Here is a 7,119-nt window from a genome sequence, read left to right as displayed (position 1 = left end):
TGGAGATGACGCATCAACAGCTAGATTTATAGTTTATCTTGTAAATAATGATTATCCATGTAAAAGATAAACATTATCTGTTAGCTAGAATATTTGCTAGAGAGTAGTAATAGTTAGTTATCTTAGCATTAGCTAACTAGTATAAATAGACGACTAGGTCTATTGTAAAAAGCGCACATATGTGAAAAATCCTCTTAAATGTTTTACGTTTTATTATCAATAAAGTAAAACCTTTGAAGCTCAAATTGTTCTTTATTCATATATTAATTTTGAGTCTTCTTAACTTTCTTCATAAAATCATTATAATTTAGTTATTCGTAACTAAATTATAAGTGTTATTGAGAGATCTGGGATCAACAGGAGGTGTAGAAGGTAAAGGAAAAGAAAAGATTTAATGTTTTACTTATATGCATTTCGGATGAGGAATTGCTTTTGATGATTAGTTTTTGTTGTTTAGTGCAAGATTGTATTTTGAACTTTTTGGACCTTGTATTTGGTCATGATAGTATTCTTGTACTAAGGGACCCAAATGTATATGAATATGTATTTCTTTGGTATGAAATATGTGTTACATGCAATGTGTGGGTTGGGGCGTTACAGTTTCCTTTTAGATGGATTATATTTGTTTGAGACCATGTGGCTACTGTTTTGGATTTTCGGATTTGCAATGACTTATGGAATCTTCATTTGGAATTGAGTTTTATGTTGTTTAGATGCTTTAAAAATTTAATGTTGATCAGTTTTTATTGATTTTAACAGCTAATTGAATCAACTTTAGTGAATTTTCATCAAACTTTTTTTACTCAAAGGGTTTAACTTTTTACCTTAAACTTTTTAGGATTGTTCCATTCTCTTCAAAGTTCATGACCCAACCTTCCAGTTACCATTCTTCTGATTATTCCATTTTCTTATCGACTCCCGTGTATATTTTTCTTCACTTGAGATTTTTCTTTTATTGAACTTTATCATTGGGTTTGATTGTCGGTTAAGTCCTGTATGCATAAACTTGTCTTTGTTGATGGGATGTGTATATTAAGGCCATCACTTCAAAGTACATTCGTTTGTCTGTAAATATGCATATATGTCTGACACACTTATGCAGATGGTTATGCTTTTATCATTTTTTAAATAAATAGCCATACTTCCATTTACTTGCCCAAATTCTGTTCAGCATATAATGCCATATGTTGCTTGCATTTTTACAAACTCTGGTTGCCATTAGTTTTCAAGTCAAGTTTTGTCAAAGCCAATAGAACTTCGTCAAAATATTTCACCTCATCGTTCCCTCGAGTCGGTCAAATCCGCGATTCTTAAACCCAACGCTCCTGTAGCAATGCAGGAGCATCCTACATCGGTGAGGCTAGGGGGATTCGTCTTCCTTATAAGGAAGGGGGGGATCTTACTCCTACCAGTGACGGGAGGGGCAGCCCAAAGCAGACAATATCATGTGGGCGGTTCCCTAGTATCGGTCCAACAATTTTTGAGGGCCTGGATAAGCTTAGGGATTGAAGGTATACCTGCATTTAACTATTTTTTTAAAGTGGTAGAGAACTTTTAAAGTTTTATGATATGTTAAACATCCTCAACCTAATGAAATTTTTGTTTATGATATATTGGTCCATTTTCTAAAAACAATAATATTCACAAAATCTAAACACCATTATCAAGATATAAGTGTATTATCTTTTCACCAGTATCACTATTTTGAAGTTTTGTTTTTGAGCTCAGAATCCATTTATTTGTTATCAGTTGTGTAATAAGAAAATGATTTGCCACAAATATAAGAATACATTGTTTCTTGTTTCAGGTGTGTCTGGGGTATTGATGAAGATCTGAAAAGATCATCGATACTCTAAATGTGTTATTTTTTCTTCAATTTGAGTTGTTAATTGCTTCCCTTTCTTTAGTTGTCTTTGAAGTAAATATCTGATAAGCCTATGTACGCTTTACATATAAAAGAATATTTAAGTAGTTTAGTTGTAAATAAGTGGAAGGTAGTTTGGTATTTTCTTAATAGAATAATAAAGACAATTCCTTTATATTGGGAAGTTTGTTAGTGGAGTTGACATTCTGTTTTATGAGATTGAAAAAGGGCGCAAGCTCTATAGGGAGAGAACCGGCCTCTCGAAAGCTGTGTAACCTTATGTAATTCCATTTCTTTACTCAATTCAATAAGAAAGCTACCGACAACAATCAATTTGCATCAAATTGGTATCAGAGCGAGTTCGATCCAGCTATGGGAACGAGAAGTGCGACAGTCAGAATAGATGATTTGGAAAGCTGTGTTGGTTCGATTGAGAAGAATCAACAGCTAATGGAGAAGAATTTGGAGAAGATTTTTCAGCAATTGGAGAAATTTAGCAACAAAGTATCAGCTAGGGTGATTACATCAGGATCATCGGACGGTGAGGATGGGGAAGAAACGACAAAATCGAAGAGGAAGAACGAGGAGAGGCAGGGATCGAGTCGACTCTTTTCGTGAAAGGTCAAAAGCTGGAAATTCCTTCTTTCTACAGAACCGATCCTGATGGATGGATTCTTTGTATGGAACGCTATTTTTATCTTAATCGATTGACGCAACAGGAAAAAAATCGACGCATCCTTTATATCGTTTGAAGGTACTGCCTTAAAATGGTTTCAGTGGGAGAATCGTCGGCATCCAATTTCACGATGGGAGGATTTGCGTCAATTGATTCTTCGTCAATTCAGATCGGCAGCAACTGGAACCTTATACGAACAATTTTTGGCTGTCAAACATGAAGGTACAGTCGATGAATTTAGGATGAAATTTGTGGAATTGGCGGCACCATTAGAAGGAATCTCAGAAGAAGTATTCATGAGTCAATTCATCAACGATTTGAAAATTCGATCAAAGCCGAGGTACGACTTCTCAATCCAGTTACACTTGAGGTAGCAATGGAGATGGCGATGTATAATATGTTCTGAATTAATATGTTCTTGGGTTTTTTGAAATATATATATATATATATATACATGTATTAATTCAACCTTAATCTGAGTTTCTGGACAAGAAAGAGGGTAAGCAGTTGAAATTTCATTCTAAAACTCATCTTTTTTGGTCTTTTCATGGCTTATGATCTGTCAAATTTATAGTTTTCTTTATTGGTTTTGAGTGTTCATCTTAAAACTCAAGTTTCTTGTTTTTTTTTTTGGGATTTTTAGATATGATTTTGAGGGGAGATATGGAGGAGGTTGAAGTTGCTAATAAAGCTGCTGTTGAGAGTTGCCATAGAATTCTTAGCTTGTTGGCTCAGCCCCAAGATCAGGTTCAGTCCAAAAACTTAAAGATACAAACAGGGGAAGCAATGGTTAGATTCAAGAAAGTTGGAAGTATGATGTTCTGTTGGTTAGATTAAAACTGCTAATAAAGCTGTTGTTTAGGGTTTTGTATGGGGGGGGGGGGCGCATAGACGTAACTAATCTATTTCTATCCAACATGTCATTAATTTGGTAGTAGGATGTTCTCTTTCCCTTTCCTTCGCCCAACCCCTACAACATATATATATAGTAGCATCAACAAATATATGTGGTTATTAAAGCGATTAGACTTGTTTTAGGATATGGTTTCTTTTGCAGGAGAACAGGAGGTGCCAATATCTAATGTAATATTACCGGTTTCCGGTTGCTTCGAGATATGTCGTAGACTCGGAATTTCAATTTCTTGTGAGAAAGAGGAATAAACATACATAATGATTTACGATTAGGAGGTTGTTATGCGAGGTTCGAAGTTCCACATGTTTGTCCTTTCTCTTTTATCTATTTTTTATAAAATTTGTTTGAACCTTAGTAACTGTCTATTTCTTGCTAAAAAGAGGACTTACTGATTAAAATATATTTCTATTTCTTTTTAAAACAGACTTAGGGGTTGTTTATCAAACGCTTACCCGGGTAAGGGCTTATCAAATCACATTACATTATCGGATGAATATGGTAAAGACCAAGAATCTTACTTGGTAAGAGCAAAACAAGAACCAAGATTCTTACCCGGTAAGTGGGTGTAAGTCCACTTTATGATCAATCTTCAATAAATCTTGTAAGAATCCATGGCAATCTAAGATATGAGCATTAAGAACAAGCGAGGAGAGATGAGAAAGAAATAGTCAACAAGTCAAGATCTATAATATTCTCAATCTTTACGTAATGTTTACAATGAAGTTCCTATTCAAAATTACACTAGGACTAATTTGATACCAATTGATAGTCCTTATGATGATCAATCTTCAATAATCTTCAATAGATCCATGGTAGATCTAAGATTTACAATCAAGAACTTGAGAGGAGAGTTGAGAGGATTTGTCAACTTGGTCAACTTTACTAATACGTAAATTGATATTACAAATGAACTCCTTTCAAAATTTACACTAAGACTAAGCTTTATATAGGATCAAAGTTGAACCTTTCAAAGTCAAAGTCAAAGTTCATAAGGAAAGTCAAACACGATGACTTATACAATTATAGACAAAATTAACTTTCAAGACGAATACAATTTAACATTGAAATTCAGTCCTAACATTTTCCCCCTTTGTATTCAGGCTTGAAAGAATTTACGTGGACGATGACTTGTACAATTATAGACAAAATTAACTTTCAAGACGAATACAATTTAACACTGAATTTCAGTCCTAACATTCTCCCCCTTTGTATTCAGGCTTGAAAGAATTTACACGCTTTGAATCTCGTTTGAACTTTGTCTCTTTAAGCACTTCATGACTTCTTCAAAAACAATCTTTACTTTGAGATCTTCAGATGATCTTTTGATGAGAAAATCTTCTAACATTCTCCCCCTCGAATGTAGAACAGCGATGATCTTCTCTTTTGACAATGTAGAACAGAATCAACAATGAACTTCAGAAACAATCTACAAGATGTGATCTTCAAAGAATTTTCAGACAAACAAATCACTAACGTTCTTCTTCAAAAATGAACTTCTTCAGATAACGAACAAACTTTCTCTTCAAAAGAAATCTTTATCAGCAACCTGTTGTAAGGATGATCTTCACATTCAAAAACTCTCAAACATTGTAGCACAGAGATAATCTTCAGTAATAATCTCCAGTTACACTCCTTTGAGTCTTTTGCCGACTTTGATGTTACTCCATCTTGATCTTTAAAACATACACCCCTTATATCGTCCATAATTGAACATTTCATTCATTATTACATACTCTCCCTTATGATAAAATGAGAATCATTAACATCATACAACTGAATGAATGAAATCTTCAGTGAAAGCCGTCAATTCATGAAATGTTAAGAAGATCTTTTCAAATCCACTTGTTTAATCTTTTCAGATTAAGGGAATGAGAAGGTAACACCAATTTCAACGTATGAAATTGTTTTCAATCTTATAAAAAGATTGGCATGTGAGTAGGTATAACATGGAGTGATTTAAGAAAAGCCTTGAGCGATTACTTTGTAAATCGCAGAAGACTTGAACGGATTAGGGTTTACATCGCTTACAGCTTGGTCGGATTTGACCTAAATTTTTCATTTTCTGTCCGGATTTCTCGAAATCGCTCAAAGCTTAACCTAGTTCATAGATTCATTTGCGACTGGTTTGACTTAAATCGCTTGATGAGGATGTGAGGTTTTGCCCAAATCACTTGATACAGTAACTGTTTAAAGGTGTGAAGGGTTTCATCTGGATTTGATGCAATTTCTAAGAGTAAATCGCATATATTCATTCTTCAGATCTAGTAAATCGGTCACTAAATCGCTCAGGTATTGCTCATTCTATTTCTAAATCTCTCAACTGATTTCATTTTTCTCACACAGCAGCTTGATCCATTTTGTTATTACTTGTTTGATTCCTGTCCGGATTAGGTCTAAATATCTCTGTTTGTTTTCGGTCACAGCTAAATCGCTCACCTTTATTGCTGGAGGATTGAAGATGTTGTTTTGAAGATGAAGATGAAGATGAAGATGTTGTGAGATCGGTGCACTTCTCTACCCGAGCATTAAATTGAATTTGCAATTCCTGAAATTGTTTTTATAAACACCACTTGAAACCTGTGATCGGGGTAATTCTTTGCTCTGCTGATTGGTATAGGCAGCCATGGTACTTAAAATAGAAGCAGCAAATGGTGAATCAGTAGTTTGTTTATAGATTTAAAGCTGTTTGTTGTAGACCTAATTGAATTGCATATTTTGGTTTGTTGTGTTTGCTGTAGAGATTGCCGTCAGCATTTGAATAATTGTGTTATGCACCTGTTGTTTTGTTAAGATTGTAGTGCTTCAGCCTTATTTGATGTGCCTGTTGACTAGGAACTCTGTCGTTTGACATTCGGTTTTTTCAATCAGAGTGCTAACAGACTGTCTATTAATTGTTGGATTCTGGAAAGCAGCAAAATTCTAGAAAGTCTTCAAAGCAGCAAACCTTCTTCTGTAATCTTTGTTATCTGAACCTTGTTAACTGAAGACCTATAACGGCCATAGCATGTTGACAGCAGGTGTTAAAATTGGATTGTCTCCATGTAAATTTCTGTGTATATACTTCTGTGTATGGTTCAACAACACTCAACAATGCTCTACAGGTTCAGCTACAGGTTGTTCATGCAATAGATATTCTTGCTGGATCATCTGATGTAATTGCTGCTGAAGATTTGAAAAACTTGATCCCTGCTGTTGGTTCTCCCACAAATTCAGTAGAATTGCCACCTATCAGTTCCAGTCTTCGGATTCTAGTTAGTACTTTCAAGTTGGTATCTTGTTTTAGGCGACTGTTGGGATTTGTGTAGCTTCTTGATCATTTTATTCCGAAGTGATCAACCTTGTCCGGATAGTGTTCCCGGAACCGGATTTGATGTACCTTAATAGTATTCTAATCGGTTTTGGACAAGAGTTTTTGCTCTTAATTCTTGGAATTTTGTTCTTGAAAGTGTTTTGGGCTTGTATTTTCTTGGGTCTAATCTTTTGTTTAGATTTTAAATTTTTTGGTCTTTTTATCTGTTTTGGTCTGTGTTAACTGTTTGAGAAATTTTTGAACTATTTTACGTCGTATAAACTGTTTCTTATCAGTTTTAACTGTTTTTGACTGTTTTTTAACAGTTTTTAACTCTTTTCAACAGTTTTTGACTGTTTTTACTGATTTTATACAGT

General features: G+C 34.4%; 1 long non-coding RNA gene across 1 annotated transcript; it reads left to right on the top strand.

Annotated features, from left to right (window-relative positions):
* The first annotated feature begins 5,571 nt into the window (after positions 1–5,571).
* LOC112505108 lies at positions 5,572–6,239 on the top strand. The gene is made up of 2 exons (XR_003068324.1): positions 5,572–5,742; positions 5,877–6,239. It is a non-coding gene; the product is annotated as an uncharacterized LOC112505108 (long non-coding RNA).
* Positions 6,240–7,119: the final 880 nt, after the last annotated feature.

The sequence above is a fragment of the Cynara cardunculus genome, unplaced genomic scaffold (genome assembly GCF_001531365.2).
Source record: "Cynara cardunculus var. scolymus isolate 2C unplaced genomic scaffold, CcrdV1 Un_Scaffold_8477, whole genome shotgun sequence".
Taxonomy (NCBI): Eukaryota; Viridiplantae; Streptophyta; class Magnoliopsida; order Asterales; family Asteraceae; genus Cynara; species Cynara cardunculus.
This window is presented reverse-complemented; position numbering and strand designations above follow the sequence as displayed.